The sequence below is a fragment of the Vicugna pacos genome, chromosome 19, assembly GCF_048564905.1.
Source record: "Vicugna pacos chromosome 19, VicPac4, whole genome shotgun sequence".
In the NCBI taxonomy this organism is placed as follows: domain Eukaryota; kingdom Metazoa; phylum Chordata; class Mammalia; order Artiodactyla; family Camelidae; genus Vicugna; species Vicugna pacos.
Genome location: NC_133005.1, coordinates 23,473,556 through 23,496,137, shown reverse-complemented (window position 1 = coordinate 23,496,137; position 22,582 = coordinate 23,473,556). Strand labels below are relative to the sequence as shown.

Here is a 22,582-nt window from a genome sequence, read left to right as displayed (position 1 = left end):
CAGTGGTTTATTCCTGGTCTTAATGGACCATGGTGAGAAACTGGGTCCTACTATTTTTTAACTTTGGGAATGTAGTTGTAATTTCTTATTGCTAATTTTTATTTTGTATAATCTGGGACAATGTCCCCTATTAAATTAAGCTTTTGCAATTTTAATCAATTTCAAATATTCTTATTTAATTTCTGTTTACATGAACTATGAAATCCTCAGATAATTGTATTAAAATCTCCCAAGTGTGATTAAGCAGTTAATCAAATTCTTTTTATATTAGAGTCTACATTACAAATTAATTTTGTTGCTCTATTTTTATGGCGTGTCAGTTCTTACGACTTTCACAGCTTCTCTATAGATTGGAACCATTTCATTTTCATACTATTTTACTTTGTCTTGCCCTTGAATTCCTCTTTATTTTGGGGACTAACCTAGAAATTGTACTCTGGCTGTGAAGCTGATTCAGAATTTGCACCTCCTTCAACAGTCTATAAAAATATTTTATTATTATTGTTATTTATTATTATAATATATTATATTATATTTCCAATTTCCAGAATTGTAGATGAAAAGTCTGATCTTAGTTTGATCCTCTTTCCTTTCTTGGAATCTTATATCTTTTACTTGGAAGCTTCTAATAATGTCTTTCTATCCTGGGGAGGCAGATTTTTTTTGTTCTACCAGTTAATGTCTAGATGTGTGCTTTCTCTCATGGATATGCCTGGGACTTGGTGGGCATTTTCAACGTAAAAATTCTTATTTTTTTCCAGTTTTGAGAAGTTTCTAATCATAATTTCTATATATTCCCCTTCTAATTCTTGATCTCATAATTTGGAGAAGTACTTAACCCTCTTGGAGTGTGTAGCAAAAGTCTTTTCATGAAAGCAGGAGGAAGGTGCAGGAAGAATTCCCCCAGCTAACAATTTTCATTTCATTGTATTTTGTTTTGCATTGTGAAATATCCCTTCATCATATAGATCAGCAGTTCAGTACTTGCTGTAACCATCCTTTATTTATTTACTCAGTATTTGAGTTCTAGAAGGTATTTTTTTGTGCTCCATTTTTATTTCCTTGAAAGTCTTCATTACGTCAAAAAAATTAAAATTTCATGTGACTTTTCTATTAATCTCACTTCAAAGAGAATGTAGTAGGAGTAAATTGTTTTTGTCTGCACAGCGTGTCCCTTTGGGGTACTGCTTCCCTTGGTGGACCTGCTAATCACAGAACCATAACCCCCTAATTGTTGCTGAGGGCAAATGAGCTGCAATGGGTGAACTGGTTTTCTGCTTGGAATTAGGATCTCAAGCAAAGAGAACACTGAGACCGAAGGTCACATGTCCTCACCCTAGAGGGACTGGGATGCAAAACGTGGCCTCCCCAGCTCTGGAGAGGGGGATGTGATGCAGGTAATTTGAAACAGTTCTTCTTACCCTTTCACTGCATCTAATTTCGTATATTTTGTACTTCCTTACATTCTGGCACTACGTGTAAGATGCTTCAGGCTCATCTTATATACTTCCTTTCCAAGTCCCAGAATCAGTCATTTCCCTGAGGAGGTCTGGTTTCTTTTGTGGAGAATAATATTGAAGCCAAGGTCTGGGCACTAGATGTTTGTATTGCTAAAGAGGTGTCATTTAAGCCCTCTCAGCTAGTAGAGCAAAGAAATATATGTAAGTATGTTAAAGTTGTTTCACACATGCAAAGAACCAGGAAAATGTGACCTATTGTCAAGGGGAAAGACAATCAACTGATGTCAACCCTAAATGACCTAAATGTTGAAATTCTCAGGCAAATACTTTAAAGCAGATCTTATAAGCATGGCTCAGGAATTAAAGGTAAACACTTTCGAAATGAATGGAAAGACAGAAGTTCTCAGCAAAGAAATAAAAACTGCTTTTAAAAATGAGAAGTTTGGAAATGAAAAACACAACATCTAAAATAAAAAATTCACTGGGTAAGATCAATAGCAAAATGGGAATGACACAGGAAAACTCAATGAATTTAAAGGTCTATCAATAGAAATGATCCCATCTAAAAAACAGGCCCAAAAAGACTGAAAAACATGAACAAGAACCTGTGAGCGTGTAAGGCTCTTCTAACATTCATGTCATTCATCACTGGAATCCAAAGAGGAGAAAGGGATTGGTGCAGAAAAAATTTCTGAATAAATAATGGCAGAATACTTAATTTAGAAATTTGAGAAGCTTAGAGTCAAGAAATAAGTTGTCTCTATTTGCAGGTGACATAATTTTCTACATAGAAAATCCCAATGGGTCTACAAGAACAGCATACAAAAGTCTATTGTATTTCTACATACTAACAATTGGAAGAATTGGAATTCAACTTTTTAAAAGAGTACTACTGACAATAGCACCAAAAAAAAAAAAAAAAAAGGGGGGAAGGCCTGAATAAAGGGACAGACTATGTCAGGGATTGGAAGATTCAATATTATTAAGACATCAGTACAGTTTCAACACAATTCCAATCAAAATCGCAGAAAGATTTTTTTATAGGTATCAAAAAAAGTGATTCTGAAATGCATACGGAAAGGAAAAGGAACTAGAATAACCAAAATAATTTTGAAAAAGAAGAATAAAGTTGAGAAAGTCACCCCACTACGTGGCATGCCAGAGATTCACTTAGTATTTTTAACTCTGTTTTCCGCAGGTGGTTGATTCTCGTCTTTCGTCCAGAGTTACAAGTTTGTTTTTAATGGAGGTACTGGGGATTGAACCCAGGACCTTGTATATGCTAAGATGCTCTCTACCACTGAGCTACCTACCCCCACCCCAGAGTTACAAGTTTTAATCAGAAGTGAACTTACTTCAGCTGGTTAGTATCTGAAACCTCAATCTTTTTTGTTCAAATTATCATCACTGGCCAGTGGGCATCCTTCCAGTGAAATTCCTGTGTCCTTTTGTTCTGACCTCATTAAATTTTGAAATCTTCCTTCATAGACCTAAAATGACAACTTTGTTTTATTAAATACTATAAATACTATGATTTTCTTTGTCATACAGGAAAGAAATGGTTGGTATCTCATTATTTCCACGTGAACAGAGGCAGTAAATAAAATGGTTTTGCTATTTGTTATTTCAAAAAAGTTTTTTGAAAAACTTTCATCATCAAAATTACTCTATGCAATAGATTGGCTAAACCAAGTATGGAATTTGGAGCTAACTATACACCGTCAAAGGAGAGCTAAGCTGTATTTCCATTTGGGTCTTAGAAACACTATAAAGAACCATTTTCCAAGAATCTATAAAGTCATGAGGAAATTTTTAAAACTGTTGTAGTTGTTGCTGATTGTGGATTTACAGCTTTTGCCCCATGTGTGTTCGTGTAATACAAGTAGAGCTTTACTTACGAAGCCATCAGTGATGGTCTCAAAGGTGGGAACCCTATTTCTGTTCTCCTGCAATGAATGTAGGTTTGAGTGTTGATTAGTGCAGAATTTTATCTGCTTCCAGGTAAATGAGTTTTCTTACTTTGTGAGAATGTTCCCTTGTTTGGGAACAAGATGGCAGTACAGAAGATCCCAGAAACAAAGGGATCTTTGAAATATTGTTTATCCTCAGTATCAGGGAACTGCTGCCCCCTAGAGGTCAAGTTTTAATTCACCGAAAGTTCAAAGCAGCTTGACGTGCTTTCTTTTCTGAATAGATCTTCATTTTTCTTCCTTTTCCTTGAAAAATAAGGGTTGTTCTATAATCGCCAGCTTGCCCAAGAATTTGTAGCTTCTTCTGTTGTTTGTGAGATTTTTTGCTATATGTGAACCATGTGAATTGAGAGACCAGGAGTGGAGAATCCAGGACGACTCTGTAATCAGAGTTTTTCTGATGCTTTCTGATGCTGCCTGAGTAAATACAGTTACAGAAGCCACATACCTTTAAATGTTGATGTAGATATGATACAGCTGAGAAAAGAAAGGAGTTTCCTTTAAAATGTATCTCTACAGTAGATAGGCAAGGCTGCCCAAGGAGGTTATTGGAAAGGGTTTAGATGTTTTTATTAACACCCAAGGAAAATAAATAAATCAAGCCCAAATTCCTAATGCTTTAAATCTGCTAGCACTTTGAGAAAAAACTCTTCAGCCTAGGAGGCAGTGGCAAAGAATTGACCCATCAATTAAAACAAATGTGCAAATACATTAAATAGATTAAAGAAACCTTTGAGACTGAATCTTATAATACTATAAATAATCTTATAATTTTCTACATGAAAATGTTCTTTACAAGTGAAGAAATTAAAGTACTGAATTGTTTAAAATCTTTTGGCCAAAAAACATATACTTTTTCAGGAATAAAATCTTAAAAATATATTAGTAAAAATGTATAAAGAAATTTGCAAAATCACAAAGTTCTTAAAAATGATTTAAATGGAGTTCTTGTGTTCTAATATAAATTCTTTCACTTAACAATGTCTTTGGATGAGAAAAGGGAAAATCTAATTTTAGTTAAATGATCTAAGTGTTCCTGCTGAGTGCAATATTAGGAACAAAAGATATGTAAATTGACTTTAGGCTAACAATCAGTAACCATAAAAAGGCATTATGAAACCTTCTGTAAAGTTTTTAACCTGAAATGGTTGAGAGATTTTATAGTGACATCCAGTTCCCATCAATACTCCCAAGCAAGGGAAACATTTTTATTTTTTGATAAAGTTTGGGTTAAAAGAACTTGTTTTTCTCCATATTGTCTCAGTGGGAAATAAAAATACAAACATGATATTTTTAGTTTATCTAGGCTTTTTATTTATTAGTTATAAAATGGTTAAAATAAATACCTAAGTTCTTTATACTTTGTAGATCAATTTTTACCAATTATAATAATATTTAAAGATCTGAACTATAAACTTAGGTCTTCAATTCAATAAGCCATAACTTAAACATGCAGTGTTTATAAATTTGTTTCTTATAAATTTCAGATAATATTCCATTTATGTGGATTGATAGTTTTGCCACATATACCATCCAGGTATAGTTTCATGATTTCTTTACTTCTCTGTCAAATAGTTATTATGTTTATAATTTCATTGTCTTTTATTTATTTAATTTTCTTGTGGCGGAGGTAATTAGGTTTATTTATTTTAATGGAGGTACTGGAGACTGAACCCAGGAGCTTGTGTATGCTAAGCATGTGCTCTACCACTGAGCTATACCCTTCTCCTCTTCATTGTTCTTTAGAAAGTTAACTTAAATATGTTTTCTGAAATCTTTCATTAAATTGGGATCTTTAAAACAATTCAATATTATGGCAATTGGGTAGAAATCTTTGTTTATCTTGATACTTTAAGAAAATTAACATCTGGGGAGACAGAAATTAAAATCTATAGTTACTGCTCTAATAGCTCTAATTTTTAAAAACTTACGTAATCTTACTGATATAAATGAATCTGTTCTTCAAGTCATTCAAGTTAGGGTGGGTGTCATGGGTGTTATAATCAAAGTACATACATTGCCTTAAAATATGCTTGATAATACATTTTATGTTTTTGACATTAGAGCTTACATAGTGTCATTTAATCATTGTTTGGTTAAGGGTATACTGTATATACATGTAAGTACATACCAAGATATATTAAAACTAATGAAAAAAGAATTTGAATTCAATAGGGGAGAAAGATGGGTAGATCAGAGAAAAGAAAGGTGAACTCCACCTATGTAGTCTGCTCTCAATATGAGTTAACACCTATTTTTTGCTTCCTGGGTGTTTTGTACAGGTGGCAGCATTTGTCCCTTCATAAAGTGTGTTTTCTCAAATCTAAAAAGAGCATTGACTCATTATGCATTTGGGGTATTTTATGACTTAGACAACTGTAAATACAGTAAAGACTCCTTTGCTTCTGGAGTAGCTGAAATTTCTAAAGGTCCTTCTCTGAGCATCTACAACAGTGATTCTAAAATGTCATGACTCCAATTATTCACACAGGCAAGACCGCGGCCTTCTCATCTCAAGCACCTGTGTTCTTTGTTCAGCCTCTTGTGACAGTGCTCACAGATATTGCCCAAATAAGGGCTCAAATTTAGACCTTCAGAGTCTGACAGGCATCTTTCATACGCAGACCAGATTTGGTCTCTTAAGTAACTAACTGCTTGTCTGCACCAAGGATTTACTCTCTCACTTTGTTTATGTAATCTGTGACGTGACACACATAGAAGGAAAAAGGACATTTTAGCACCAATTAGGCTTGGGTAGTATGTTTTGGATTCTTTCAGAATTGCTCAATAGTATTACAAAAGTGGATTTATTTTAATGGTGTTCAGCTGGAGAAAGCAGTTCATACCTACATTTGAACTGTAAGTGTTTAGACAGATTTTTTTTTTCTACACATGAAGTGTGGCCCAGATAAACATGTATTTTTTTAAATTGGGTACAAGTCTCTTTATTAGGACAGCTTTCTTCGCCCCATCAATCAATCAATCAATTAATTTTATTGAGATGTAATTGACATATAACATTACCTTGGGTATGGCAGTTGTCAGCAGTGGCACTCCTGGCAGCTAGGGAATGAAGGCTTCGGTCCTGATGGGGATTCTAGGTGGTACGATGTATAGTCTGAGACCTTTCTGGACACCTCTGGAGGTTGACCAGTTAAATCTAGTGAACGCTATGAAAAAACCCTGGGTAACCAGAGTGCTTGAGATTTGTGCTGTGCAGGAGACTGGAAGAAGAGTAATAGCAAAAATTGATTCTCAAAGATTAGACTCTCTTTTCTTTTCAAATGCATGCAGTGATTTATTAAGTAATAATTTACTGGCTGGACCAAGGAAGTAGCAGTCTTGCAGATGATCGTTAGCTTTTAAGTCCCATTTATAAATCCTCACCCAGAATGGGTGTCTCGAAGGAGAATTGAGGCTTGCCATTAATTGATGTCTTCTACAAATTCACGTATACATGAGAGCTATGCAGTGACTTTTATCATCTGATGAAGAGACAATTAAGACGCTTTCAGAAAACTTTGCGTGTATAAAAGGGAAAATGGAGAAGGAAAAGAAGTGTGAAGGGGCCCTGAGGGAGGAGTGCTGGTAAAAGGAAAGTGTATATAGACGGTAATTCCTAAAAAAAATTCAACACTTGCAGTATAGTAATGGTGCTGGAAGAAACAGTTTATATTAAGAGGTGACACTTATGGAATGTTGCATAATTTGCAGCCTTGACTAATGAATAACAAATGTTCTCACATGGATTCCAGTGTAGTCTAGAAAAAGAAGCCCAGTGAAAAGGAGCTCAGGCATTTTCTGCAAATTCAAGGCTAAGGTAAATTGTAGCGGCAACAGAGAAGGAAATTGTGAATGCAAAATGTTACATGCTCCATATTTTATTTGTTAAAAACCCTCTTTTGTCTCTGTCTCTTAGTTTTAAACTTGCTTTTCCCTCCCCTTCTTAGTAACTATTGAGATTCCGGCACTTGAGATCCTGGGAACTGTAAATCCTATTCACTGTTGGTGAAATAAATTTCAACAAGATAAGAAGAAAATGTTCCTTCCTCCTATGCAGTCTGCTAGGAAAGCAGATAATATCCAGTTTGATAAAGCTATTCTTATGATGATTAACGCTGACAAAGATGTTTTGCAAACCACTCAGACTTCATTCAAAGTTTGCTGCTTGGCCTATGAAATTAACCTTAACCTCCATGAGTTCTGTAATTCTACCTGGTTGTTATATTTAATTTGTCATATTTTATCTTTTCTTAAAGATAAAAAATCAGAAGGGGATCACTGGCTCTTCAGACTCCTCTCATACAATGAAACAGACAAGGAAAATGATCCCACTGGTTTCTTATCTAAACCAAAAGTTGGGTATGTTTGACTTAGTAATGGTCATTAAGAAAATACTGATTTGACAGTATCATTTTATAAATATCTTTTCCGCTGCCTCCACCCCACCCTGTCTCTGTGAAGAAAATGTACTTTTCTCAAGACTTCAGATAAATCTGCATTCTCATCCTTGTTCTCAGGAGCCAGTGACCTTGGGGAAGTTAACACCTCTCTTTGAACATCCATTTCCCTATCTGTATCTACTGCACAGGTTGTTGTTTAGAACAGAGCCTGACACAAAATAGTTGCTTGATAAATATTAATTGATCTTCCCACCTTCTGTCTTTCTTTTTTTCCCTCAACTTTGATTCCCACCCCTTTACCTTCTTTGCTCCTAGCAGGAGCCTGAATGCATGAGAAGTGCTCCATAACTCTTTGCTGACAGGTGGGCAAAGACAATTTATTATTTTAAATTCTTGTCTTAAAAAAATGTCCATTATTATTTGTGTCTCACACAAAAGGACAGATGGTTTTCACTTGTCTGTTTGCCTTACTAGGAGGGAGAGCTCACTTCTGTTATGGGTATTGGCCAGTATCCAGCTCTCCCAAATGGTATCTAGTGAGGACATGTCTGTCTGCTTGGTCAGTTTCAGGTAAGTTTCCTCTGTCTCTCTCTACTTCACTAACCAAAAGCTATCTTGCTTCGGCAGTTAATAACGTCCGAGTTCAGCCTTGCTGCAAAAATGATTTTCCATTCTTCATGAATCAGCCACCTTCTTCTCCTGGTACCCTGCAGTCATGGAGTTTCATATCCTGATCTTTGTCCTGGAAGACTTCCACAGAGAATTGTCCCTGAAACTCAAATGATATAGGGCTCGCTCAGCAGTACCTCTGATCCTGTTTTAGGAGACTAGTCTTAGGGCGGCAAGCAACTGAAGCCTGATTTCAGGCATCTTGGGAGAACTTACTTCCATGTTCATCTCACATTAGCATCTCTCTCTGGCACTTTTCTACCAAATTAGATTTAAGAGATTGGTGCTGCTGCAGCGGTGGGGTAATAGAAGATTTGGGCATGTGTCAGCATCAAGGCTGGCACTGATATCTATGCCACTTCTTAAGCTATTGCCTCTTGTCTCTCAGCTTCAAATCCAACCTTCTATACACTCTGCTTTGCGCTGCTAAGGTTAGCGCTCTGCAAACCACAGTTCTTCTTTGCCAGTCACTTCATTAAGCTCTGCCAGTAGAGGTTGCTAGAGGGACACTTGCTCCATCCCATTTGTTTCCTCAGGGCTTCCTGTCTATTTCCTGTCACGATCAGCATTACCCTCGCCTGGCTTCTTCACCCCAACAGTGGTGAGGCATTCCCTCAGCAGCTGCTGGACCCAGTTTGTAATTTCCTTCATTTACAGAGCCAGCCTTATTATGCTTCACAGAGATACCAGCTTTGGCTGAGGACGGCTCTTTCCTCAGGGGTTTGAGTTTCAGCTCTGCAGATCTCTTCCTTCAAGTTTCTAAGCTTTGGTAACTGCAGTCTCCTTTCTTGCTGTCCCAGCCCTGGGAGTGGCAGCTGATTCCTGCAGCTGCTATCTCTGTGACTGCTCTGTGTTCTTTAAAAACTTTTTTGATTCTTAAGTGTCTAGTTTGCAATTCTTTATATTAAATTTAAAATTAAATTAGTTATATTCACAAAACAGAAGCAGACTCACAGACGTAGAGAACAAATTTACGGTTACCAGGGATAAAGGGGATGGGAAGGGATAAATTGGAAGTTCGAAATTTGCAGATACTAATGACTATATATAAAACAGATAACAAGTTTATATCATATAGCACAGGGAACTATACTCAGTATCTTGTAGTAACCTATAATGAAAAAGAATATGAAAACGAATATATGTATGTATAAGTATGACTGAAACATTATGCTGCACACCAGAAATGGACACAACATTGTAAACTGACTATACTTCGACAAAAATATGTAAATACAAAAATAAAAAATAAAAATTAAATAAAAAAAATTCTCATCACAAGAAAAAAACTGCAATTATGTGAGGTGATGGATGTTAACTAAACTTAATTGTGGTAATCATTTCTCAATATATGTATATATCAAATCATTTTGTTGTACACCTTAAACTAATATATGTTAAATGTCAAATATATCTAAATAAAACTGGAAAAAAGAAGAATGTGCAGCACTAGCTTGCTATACCAAGGGTTTTTCACTCTGAGACCAAAGCTTTTCCCACTAGTACATGTTCATAAATTGAGGACTATGTACACAAATGGAGAAATAATGTCTTTATTATCACTAATCTCTAGTTGAAATATGAACATTTCCTTGATTTATAAATTTGTTCAATAAATTCATTAGTATTAGCTACCCTTTGCCTTTATCAGCAATAGAAATAAAAATAATTTTATACCATATTAAAAAATATACCTTGAAGGCGGGAGGATATAGCTCAGTGTCAGAGCTCGTGTTTAGCATGCACGAGGTCCTAGGTTCAATCCGCCGCAGCTCTACTAAAAAATAAATAAATAAATAATAAACCCAATTATCTTCCCCCAAAACAAAAGCAAAAAAACAGTTAAAAATATACTTTGTGATATCACTTATGCTACCACTATTTTGAAATTGCACTACTTATCAGACCTAATGCTTAGACTTATTTCAAACACTAATAAATATTTATAGTTTTACTTTCATAAAAAAGTAAAGGAGTCATTTAAAAGGACATAGGAACAAGCTGGAAGAAATATCTAAAGTTATGACAATTCTGAGCATCAAAAATAAAGCCAAATATAACTGACTGAAATACACCAAATCAGTGAAAAGACATGATTATGTAATGATGTTCAGAGATGGATAACCAAAAAAACTTATATATTACCATTTGAAGCAACCACTGAAAAAACTGACTTTGGAAACTGGTAACTCATTTGAACGAATTAAGTATTTATCTTGTGTCTCTAGTAGGAGCTGTATTTCTAGCAACCAAATAGCTCTAGTTCATAAGGGGAAGTTCTAATCCAGAGTTGTGTCTTGCAAATCCTAAAGAATTCATTGACTCAGTCAAGGACTAGAATTTGTGATAAAACCATGAAGTGTATCATCAGCATGGAATCAGACATTTGTGTAGGCAAAAGTAGCATCATACAGAATACTCTGAATATAAAGGAGAAAACCAGTACTGTGGTTTCTCAGTGAAGCTCAATGAAAAGAATAGTCATCACTTTAACTCGGTTGTGAATCTGAACATTAAATGACATCCAGATACTAGATGACTCCTGATGGGTTGTCATCTAAAGGACACAGCTTCACCTCTGATGCGTTTTTGCCAAAAATATTAACTTGATCGGTAAAACCCTTAGAACTAACCTCCTATTTACATGATATATTGGTGAACAGACTAAAGAAAAGCAGATAAGTGGGTCACCATAACAACAACTGGCCCAGTGTCTTCAACAAGTCAGTGTGTGACAAAGTGGGGACTGTGATAGACTGAAAGAGATTGAAAGGATATAAAAGTCACACACAGTGCTTTGGGCATGCCAGCTTTATGGAACACTTTGCTCTATGATGAGCAAATATGCATAATCAATCTGAAAATACTTCAAAGAAAAACAATCCTTCAAGAGCAGTGCTGCAAGTAATGCACACCTGAATAGATCAACCAAGCAGGAAGATCCCGACACGGCACTAAGAGACCTCTCCTCCCACCAGGTCCCACGCTCATAAAGTGTTAACACTGAGTTCTAGTTTGTTTTGCTTAGAAGAGTCTTTGTTCACACTCTCTTGCCATGGCATAATTATTAATAATGCTCTCCTTTATTCCTGAAAGTGTCCTGTTTACATTAATTATGGATAAATCATATGGTCACCTCAGATCTCGCAAACCTTGAGGGAACAATTAATTTCTGTCTTACTTGAGTTGTTCCAGAAAATAGAGGAAATGTAAAAGTTGCTCAGATGGAAAAAAAAAAGGTGCTTAGATGATTTTAGGAGGTTAATATTATGTTGATTTCAAAACCAGCTAAGAACAATAAAGAACAGAAAACAATAGACCATATCTTTCTGTATGTATATGCCAAAATTCCAAATAAAATTGTAGATAACCAAATTTAATCATGTGTTAAAAATATACAAGGAGTGATTTGGATATATCTCAAAATGTGAGGATGATATAATATCAGAAACTCATAGCAGAGTCTGTCTCTGGGCATTGCCCTCTACTGAAAGAAGCTAACCATACCCAAGGTAATGTTATATGTCAGGATCAGTGAAATGTTTTATAAGAATTTGCTCTAGAAAGAGAAGCCAATCCAGCAGACGTATCGCACATGGGCAGTACATGTCATCTTGTCACATCCATCCAATTTCTCTATGGGAGTTCCACAACATGGCAGCCACTCCATACTTTCCATCTCTTCCAGTGCCTTCAGAATCACCCTCTTACCATACCTTTGTTCCCAGAATCTTTTATTGGTCTTATCTGCTTGCAAGTATTCATTTTATAAGCCTGCAGTCACCCTTCATGAAAAGACCCCATGGTAGGTCAATTTGCATAAAGTACAGAAGGTAAAAATTGTAGCTGGAGCAGATGCAGGCTCCTGCATCCTAGGCAGCTGGCAGCATGGGAAGGGCAGGGCATCACATCTGCTTTGGGTCCAAGGTGGACTGGAGGAGAAGCTGGTCATGACCAGCTTGCTTTGCTTCCACTAGTCATTTGACCTGGCTAGGAGTGGCCACCAAGGGGCAGTTGAGTTCTGAGTAGCTGAGGCATTATTGAACTTGACCATCTCTGATCTGGATTCCAAAAAAGTTCTTCAGACAGGCTTTGCATTTCACTTGCCTGCACTCCAAGGCACATCACAACCCAGTTTCTCACAGAAACAGATACTGTACAGGAACAATTTACCATTAAAGCATTTTATCTGCCGAGCTTGATCAAAGTCCAAGATTTCCTGGATCAGATTCAACAATGATCCCACATCCTGCCTGGCTCTTTCATCCACAACTTCCTCTTGGTCTACATCAGATCTAGTAGCTCCTCCAAAATCTAGCAATGTGTTGAAAGAGGCTTGAGCTGTCCTTCTTTGCACATTCTTTTTTCTCCTGAGAACCCCTCCTGAGCTCAAAAGGAGACATGATATTCAAGTATGCATCCAGGCAAATAGAACCACGCTGCCATGGTGTTCTTCCCACAGGTTGTCTAAGTGCTTATGGGAACAGACAGTACTCACAAATACCTTGAAATTTTGTGCAAAGTCCAAACAGCTGCTGGTTTCTCCATCTTGGACAGACCCTGCTTCTCTAAATTCATCCCCATCACAGTGCTGGCTTTGGCAGCATGTATACTAAAAATGGAATGATCCAGAGAAGATTAGCATGGCCCCTGTGCAAGGTTAACATGCAAAGTCGTGAAGCGTTTCGTATTTTTCTTCAATTAAAACATCCATTTCTATCATAAATAGAGGCTGGGCTAGCAACTCATCCTCCAGAGCTTCTTGGTCTTCTGACTACATTTAACTTTCTAAAGAGCTGAAGACAATCTAACACTGCAGTTTACATCTCAGTTCACTTTTGAAAGTTGTTCTTTGGAAAGAACAAAAACTCTTGAAACATAGTAGGTGCTCATTAATCGTTAGCAATCATCGTCATTATCCTTCATAACCTCACAAAACCCCTGGCAAGTAGGAATTAGCTCCCACCTGCACGTATTTGTAGAAAATTAAGAAGAATCTACAAATAAATTATTAGAATTAATAAGAAAGTTCATCAGCTTTTCTGGATACAGATCAAAAGTCAACAGAAAATGAAGTTAGACCATACACTAGAGACAGAGAGAAGAGTGGTTGCCAGGGGCTGAGGGTGGGTAGGCGGAAGTGAAGAGATGTTGGTTAAGGGTACAAACTTACAGTTACAAGTTCTGGGGATCTAATGTACAAGATCGTGACTAGAGTTAATATCATATATTTGAAAGTCGCTAAGAGAGTAGATCTTGAATGCTCTCACCAGAAGAATCTATGGAGTATGATGGAGGTATTAGCAAACACTGCCATGACAGTCATTTTACAGTTCATAAGTGTATCAAATCAACACACTGTACACCTCAAACTTACACGATGTTATACATCAATCATATCTCAGTAAAGAAAAGAGTTATTAGGAATACTTAAGCTATTTTCTCCCTTTTTAAGAAAAATTATTTAAATAAGTGCACAAAAAAATTCTACAAAAGAAAAAAAAGAAAGGTAAAAGAAAAAACACATTTACAATGGAATAAAAAAATCAAATAATTTGGAATAGATTCAAGAAAGATATGAATTCTATGTGGAAAGCCAATAAAGAATACTATTGAAATTTGACACAACACTGTAAAATGATTATGAATCAATAAAAATGTAAAAAAAAAAAAAGAATACTATTGAGAGAAATTAAAGAAAAACTAAACAAATGAAGGGCTCTATCTTCTACATGATGCCAGTACTCTCCAAACTGATTCGCAGATTCAGTGTTATCACTATCAAAATCCCATGTGTTTTTTGTGGAAATTGACAAGCTAACTCAAAGATTTCTAAACATAAATGGGCAAAGAACAGTCAAGATAATCCTGGAGAATAAAGTTGTAGGATTTATATTCCTGGATGTTAAGATTTACTGTAAAACCACAGTAATCGGGAAAGTGTAATATTGAGGCAAAAATAAATGAACTAAAATAACAAAATAAAGAGTCCAGAAATAGACCTAGTCATACACGGTTACTTAATTTATGAGAAAAGTGACAAAACAGAATAAAAGAAAAAGGATAGTATTTTCAATAAATAGTGCTTCATCAGTTAGATATCCACAGAGAAAAAAAGAAACTTGGCCACTAGAAACAATTCCATGTGGATTGTAGATCTCAGTAAAAATGGTAAACAGTTAAGTTTCTAGAAGGAAAATAGAAGAATATGTTTATTACCTTAGCATAAGTAAAGATTTTGTAAACAGGACACAGAATATACTAACTATAAAGAAAAAGAGATAAATAGAACCTCATTAAATTAGGAACATTGGTTGAACAAAAGATATCATTAAGATAGTGAAAAGAAAAGCAGTAGAATTGTGGGAGCTATTTCTAAAACACATAATCAACAAAGATATTGTATCTAGGCTATATAAAGAATTCTTACAAATCATTAAGAAAAATTCAGACACACTGCAAGAGGAAGGAAGGCCAAAGTCTTAAACAGACCTTTCGCAAAACAGAATAGCCACGTGATCAGTGATCATAAGAGAAGACTCTCAATCACACTGGTTATTAAGGAAATGCAAATTAAAACCACAGTGAGCTACCATTATACATGCACGTGAGAATGGCTAAAATTAATAAAGACTGACAACACCACATATTGGCAGGGATGTATTAAAATGGTAATAACCACTTTGGGAAACTGTTTGACTGTAGGTACAAAGGTCATCAGGTACATACGCATGATCTACCAATTTCTCTGACAGAAATGCCTACATACGTACATAAAATGACATGGATAAGAATATTCATAGTAGTGTTATTCCTAATGACTCCACACTGGAAAATATCTGTTGCTTATCACCACACAAATCTTACAAACATAATGATGACTGAGACAGTCAGACACAAAAACACACTTAAGTCTAATTCCATTTATATAAAGGCAAAACCAATTAGGATATCTTATCTATGAGAGAATTAAATTCAGGAGCATGATTAACTTTGGCGAGGGGTGTGTGGATAGGGGCAGGGTAGGAACACTATCAGGGCTTCTAAGTTGCAAATAATATCTTACTTCTTGACCTAAGTGATGGTTACACAAGTGTGTTCACCTTGGAATGATTCCTGGTCTGCACAATTTTGATTTCTGTACTTCACAGAATGTAGTTTATATACTTCAATAAGACAGTTCATTTAAAAAGTTGTGAGCAAATCTGAATGAATATTAGGTATGTAAAACATAATATTCATATCACATGGTTTTAAACCATAAAAACATGACAAACACAAGATATGATTTTAAAGAGGAATTTATGGGTTATATTATTTTAAAGCTCTTATATTATCTAAGAAGTGGCAAACTCACTAATTTATATTATATTTATTTTTTAATTTTAATTTTTTTAACATTTTTTATTGAGTTATAGTCATTTTACAATATTGTGTCAAATTCCAGTGTAAAGCACAATTTTTCAGTTATACATGAACATACATACATTCATTGTCACGCTCTCTTTCGCTGTGAGCCACTGCAAGATCCTGTAAGTATTTCCCTGTGCTACACAGTACAATCTTGTTTATCTGTTCTACATTTTGAAATCCCAGTCTGTCCCTTCCCACCCCCTGCCCCCTTGGCAACCACAAGTTTGTATTCTATGTCTATGAGTCTGTTTCTGTTTTGTATTTATGTTTTGTTTTGTTTTTAGATTCCTCATATGAGCGATCTCATATGGTATTTTTCTTTCTCTTTCTGGCTTACTTCACTTAGAATGACATTCTCCAGGAACATCCATGTTGCCGCAAATGGCGTTATGTTGTTGGTTTTTATGGCTGAATAGTATTTCATTGTATAAATATACCACTTCTTTACCCAGTCATCTGTTGATGGACATTTAGGCTGTCTCCATGTCTGGGCTATTGTAAATAGTGCTGCTATGAACATTGGGTGCAGGTGTCATTCTGAAGCAGGGTTCCTTCTGGATACATGCCCAGGAGTGGGATTCCTGGGTCATATGGTAAGTCTACTCCTAGTCTTTTGAGGAATCTCCATACTGTTTTCCACAGTGGCTGCACCAAACTGCATTCCCACCAGCAGTGTAGGAGGGTTCCCCTTTCTCCACAGCCTCTCCAGCATTTGTCATTTGTGTATTTTTGAATGATGGCCATTCTGACTAGTGTGAGGTGATACCTCATTGCAATTTTGATTTGCATTTCTCTGATACTAGTTTGTATTATACTTATTAAAGTCAAAGATGTATAATTTAAATCCTGGCAATATGACCAAGAAAATAATGAATGGATTTTTATTGACAACTTAATAGAGGGATAAATAGAATAATAAAAATACGTAAGCCAAAATATTGTTTACTTTTAGTAAAAGTCTGCAGATATCCAATTTGCATCGGTAGTTACATTGATCTTACTCTCACATCCTGTTTTTTATAATTCCTTATCGGACTTGCTTTGATGTTCTATTCTCTAAAATGCTCTATCAGTACCTCCTAGGGTGGCCCCTAATAGTGTAAGTTACACATAAGATTAGTCATATCCTTCGACATGCCCCAGTAAGTTGAAGTTCATTAGTAAGGTTAAGTTAAAGTTCAGTTTCCCACAATCATTTCCTCTTTTGATACTGTTTTGTTACAGCAGATTCTCCATACAATTTGCATTGCATTGTTGATTTCTCTTCGAGCTGTTATTAATATTCTATACATCCAACAAGCCCCTATAAGTATACATGATAAAACCATGATAAATATTACAAAAGGCTGATTTTTTTATTTTAAAGAATATTGGTTTTAAGTGACTAGCCTTTGAAAATGTATTAGTGATGTATATAGTTAAAGCAGATTTTTGATTAGCTACACATAAGAATTCTCCTTTATCACATAACAGCTTTACAAATTGATGATTAGTTTTAGTTTCTTGTTTTCCTAAACATTTTACAATTTGAAAATTTGTCAGTTCTCCTCTTAGCTTAACCCAATTGATACCTAATTGATAATCAGCACGTAGGGGCTGGTAGGCTAAAGCTTTGTGTAAAAATGTTTCTTGGATGGGCCAACATATTCATCAGTTTTGCAAGTTATATTATTCTTATAAGTTAAACCACAGCCTATAGAAATAGTCCCTGGGGGGTAGGATATAGCTCAAGTAGTAGAGAGCATGCTTAGCATGCACAAGGTCCTGGGTTCAATCCCCAGTACCTCCTCTAAAATAAAAATAAATAAATAAATAAACCTAATTATCTCCCCCACCACCAAAAAAATTTTTTAATAAAAAAAATAGTCTCATCTTCCCAAGTAATGCTTCCAATATAAGATCCAATAAATTATATCATTGATTATTAAAGTTCCATTATGAGGTGCCCATTGGAGGGAACATAAAAATGTATTAGATTGCAAGGAAGTGGGCTCAGCTTGTTTCAAATCTTGGGGACAAACATATCTAATTTGCCATTTATAACAACTGTCAATACCAATAGTAACATCTGAATTATAGTACCTGTCTGTTTGCGTGCCTGGATCCTTAAATGACAGGCACTCATCTAACACATTTGTTCCATGTCAGTAATGGAGAAAATTATATTATATTGGTACAGTTTTAAGGAGTTTCAATCTGTAAATACCAATTTTCAGCTTTCAATCTTGATATGATCAGTTTTTTTACACTATCTTTTCATCTTTCCATAGATAGTACTATGCCCAATACCTAATTGTTCCCTTAAGTAGGTACAATCCAGTAATTCAGTACTAGTAAGTATATCCTGTAGTTGTTGACTAGCTAGTTGTTTGGTTTGACAGGTGAGGGCTTATGACTATTCCTTAGCTATATTTTATTGTAATAGATTTCATTTTAAGCTGTCAATTTCAAATTCATCCTCAGTATCATTCTAATTTTTCTCCTACTGCTAAATCCTGTATTAGATGATTAGTCTATCCTGTTTGCCTCCAAATTACACATTTCTGCAACTGCCTCAAGGTATTAAGTTGTTAGTATATCTATATCATAAGAGTTTGCAATTCTGGTCCTGGTTTTGAGTCTTCATAACATAGTACTTAAGGTCTCTTTTAGTTTGAACATGGTCCTTCTAACCCTTCTGTAAAAATTTTCCAAAATGGTAAAGCCTATTGCATACAAGTAAAATGAACTCATTTTAAGATATAGATACAGTTCATTTAATTTTACCAGGGGCCTTAGATATGAGGACTGAAGATGGCTAGGTTATAAACAGGGTAAACTCACTTTTATGGGAAGATGTATTTTGAACCTTTTGGAGAAACCATTTCCACCATTTGGGTTCAGATATTTTTTCTTCATCTTTAGTTTGTTTTTCTTTAAACCAGGCTTCAGTGGCTATGAAAGATAATGAGTAGTAATGTCCTGTGGAATATAATTTGAGTATAGTTATATTCTGCTTGATTAATTAATAAATATACCTTCCAAAAGATATATTTAGTAATACAATAGGAGGTGGTATTGAAGATTATATTATTTAATATTTGAGTAATACTGATTTAAGTCTATGGAAGATTTGAAATTTTCCATTTCCTTTAAATTTAAACCACCCAACCAGTGGGTCTGAAGTGTTATACACAAATAAAGAGCTTTTATTCCATATTCAGGACGATTTCTAGTTGGTAGAAAATTCCATAATATTGAGCGAGATACTTATTTTTTAAAGAAGGGGGAATAAAACTATAAGCTACATGTTTAACTGGTAAAAACAAAATACTAAAGTTATAATGGTTGCTCTTCCTAGAATAAATTTTGTTTACCCCTAAATAAATAAATAAATATTATTTAGTTTAACCAAAAAAATGATAATGGTTAAGATAACTAAAAATAAAGTAACACTGGTGTTACAGTTTGTCTCTTTCACCATCAGTCCATTAGAGGCTCTTTTCTTTCATCTTGCATATATATATATATATATATTTTTATATTACATATTATATGTATATTATATATTATATAATAATATATATTATATATATTTCATATTATTGTAAGTTACTGTCTGGGGAATATAACCCATGGTTATATATGGTCCTTAATGGTAGTTAGAACCCATTCAGTCACTGATGCGAACTATGTACCCAGCAGTGATGCTCCTTCACTTTGACAGTGGTGTGAGCTATCAACACGACCTGGTTAGAGCCCTACCAGGGGAGGGTCCTACATTCCCATCATAATGACAATGCAGCCTGCCATTAGAACGCTTTACTGCAGACTTTGTCTCCTAGTCTATGTGGATGATACCTTCTCAGGGGGAAGTCTTCCATCATCTGGCCACACGATGGCGGAACGAGCCTAGGGAAACAAGCAAACCCTTTGATCAGGCGTGTTTTTCACTGTTACTAGGTAAGGCACTACACTTAACCTCTAAATTCACAGAGTTTCCAAACATTAACTCAGTGAGAGAAATACCATGCTTGTTAAAGGGAGTTAATCTTAATTTTCATAGAACCAAGGTAAGGCTGTTGGTCACCATAAGCCAGTTGTATAATTTAGCCAAAGAATTCCTTAAGGTAAGATTCATTCGTTTCACTTGTTCAGAAAACTGGGAATGATAAGGAGTATGATAAGTTATTGGTATTTGTAAGATTTTACAGAGCCCCTGATTTTCTATAAAACAAGTCCTCTATTGGATTCCAGATGTTCAGGAATTCTAAAGACTTAGATGATATAATTCAGAAGGGCTTTGATCACCATTTGAGGATCTGCTTTAGCCGATGGGAACACTTCTGGCTGTCCAGACACCACACATACCTTTATTGAACAGTCTTTCTTACCCTTTGATGGCAGAAGCTCTACAATGTCCACTCGCCACCAGGTCCTAGGTGATGTTGGCCTCAGTGGGCTTTCTCGACATAACTTAGATTTTCCCTATAAAGACATTTTGTAACAAACAGCCCGTCTTTGTATTATTTTACTGAATTATCTGGTCCTTATTTAGGAATGGTATGATTCCAAGATTTTCATTATATTCATTTCATTTGAATGATGTTGCTGCTTAGATTATACAAGAAGCCATGGATGCATACAATTGAGGTATAGACGAATAACACCATTGAGTAATCCCATGTTCAGTGGTGCTTTTCTTAGCTCCCCTTGTATTCCAACTTTCCAATTTGGGAGGAGCTGCATATTAAGTATTTCTGAAACTGTGAATAGGTGTCCCTGGATAGAAGTAATGGGACTTTAATTTCCCCAGTCCAAACTTTAGTGGATATTTTTGTGTAAATTCATTTAGATATTTCATCTTGTTGTCCGGTATGAGTTCTACAATGAATTACATAAATCAATGACTCTAATAAATCAGCTATTAGTTCCCATTAATATTTCAGTTCTCATTGATGTTAGAAAGTCTCTATTTTTCCAAATTTGGTCTTTAGTATGCAGATCCCACACACATATTTCCTATCTTTATAAATATTCACTTTAAGACTGATAGTTAATTTGAAAGCTCACGTAATAGCCAAGAGTGCTGCTACTTGACTGATTATATGTTTGTGAGAACACAAGCCTCTAAAAACCTTATGAGGACTGACTATTGCATAATATGCCTTTATGTTTCCCTGTGTGTCTCTCATACAAGATCCATTAGTGAACTATATTAAGTCAGCATTGGGAATAAAATTATCAGATGTAGAAGACTGAGGGTGAGTATCTTTTAGAACTGGGAAGCAATCATGCTTGTTTAGGATCTGGTGATTAAACAAACAGCTGTGCTCAAAAAGTTACACTTGACTAGAATAACGTTAGTATTAGACAAGCTCTGAATCTATTAAACACTAACTCTTCATTCTCCCCTTCTGATTTTTTTTCTTACATGTGGATATCTAGTTTTCCCAGTTCTATTTATTGAAAACTTTTTTTAAAACCCACTGAATGCTCTTGACAACCTTGCTGAAAATCATTTGAGCATATACATGAGGATATATGTCTGGGCTCTCTGTTCTATTCAAGTGGTCTGTATGTCTGCCTTTATGCTAGTCGCACACTGCTTTGATGACTGTAGCTTTGTACTAAGTTCTAAAATCACAAAGTATGAGGCTTCTAATTTTGTTCTTTTTTGAGATTATTTTGGCTATCCAGGGCCCCTTGAGATTCCATATGAATTTTAGGATGGATTTTTTTCTATTTTTGACCCCCCCAAATTGCTGGGATTTTGATAGAGATTGCACTGAATTTGTAGGTCGCTTTGGGTAGTATTGATATCTTAAAAATATTAAGTATTAAATAATACTATTTGCAGCAACATGGATGGACCTGAAGATCATTCTGCTAAGTGAAGTAAGCCAGAAAGAGAAAGAAAACTATCATATGATATCACTTATATGTGGAATCTTTTTTTTTTTTCAAAAAAAAGGACACAAATGAACTTATTTACAAAGTAAAGACTCATAAACATAGAAAGCAAACTTATGGCTACCAGGGGTGAAAAGGGTGGAGACCAGTTAAATTGGGAGTTTGGTGTTTGTAGATACTAAGTATTATATATATAATATTTTTAAAAACATTTTTATTGATTTATAATCATTTTACAATGTTGTGTCAAATTCCAGTGTAGAGCACAATTTTTCAGTTATACATGAACATATATATATATTCATTGTCACATTTTTTTCTCTGTGAGCTAGCATAAGATCTTGTATATATTTCCCTGTGCTATACAGTATAATCTTGTTTATCTGTTCTACAATTTTGAAATCCCAGTCTATCCCTTCCCACCTCCCGCCCCCTTGGCAACCACAAGTTTGTATTCTATGTCTGTGAGTCTATTTCTGTTTTGTATTTATATTTGTTTGTTTGTTTTTTAGATTCCACATATGAGCGATTGCATATGGTATTTTTCTTTCTCTTTCTGGCTTACTTCACTTAGAATGACATTCTCCAGGAACATCCACGTTGCCGCAAATGGCTTTATGTTGTCGGTTTTTATGGCAGAATAGTATTTCATTGTATAAATATACCACTTCTTCTTTACCCAGTCATCTGTTGATGGACATTTAAGCTGTTTCCATGTCTTGGCTATTGTAAATAGTGCTGCTATGAACATTGGGGTGCAGGTGTCATTTTGAAG

At 35.2% G+C, this 22,582-nt stretch overlaps 1 long non-coding RNA gene, 1 other non-coding gene and 1 pseudogene across 2 annotated transcripts in view; 1 reads left to right on the top strand and 2 right to left on the bottom strand.

Annotated features, from left to right (window-relative positions):
* Positions 1–22,582, bottom strand: part of LOC102531197 (uncharacterized) — a 142,497-nt gene that overhangs the window by 3,570 nt on the left and 116,345 nt on the right. Inside the window, exons 2-4 of the long non-coding RNA XR_012061455.1 lie at positions 19,756–19,806; positions 18,739–18,876; positions 2,816–2,950 (exon numbers count right to left, since the gene is read on the bottom strand). This is a non-coding gene — a long non-coding RNA (uncharacterized lncRNA). The remainder of the gene's footprint in view (positions 1–2,815; positions 2,951–18,738; positions 18,877–19,755; positions 19,807–22,582) is intronic.
* Positions 12,034–15,235, bottom strand: LOC140685383 (E3 ubiquitin-protein ligase RNF14 pseudogene; annotated as a pseudogene).
* Positions 13,091–13,197, top strand: LOC116284363 (U6 spliceosomal RNA). Its single transcript, XR_004194126.1, has one exon. It is a non-coding gene; the product is annotated as a U6 spliceosomal RNA (small nuclear RNA).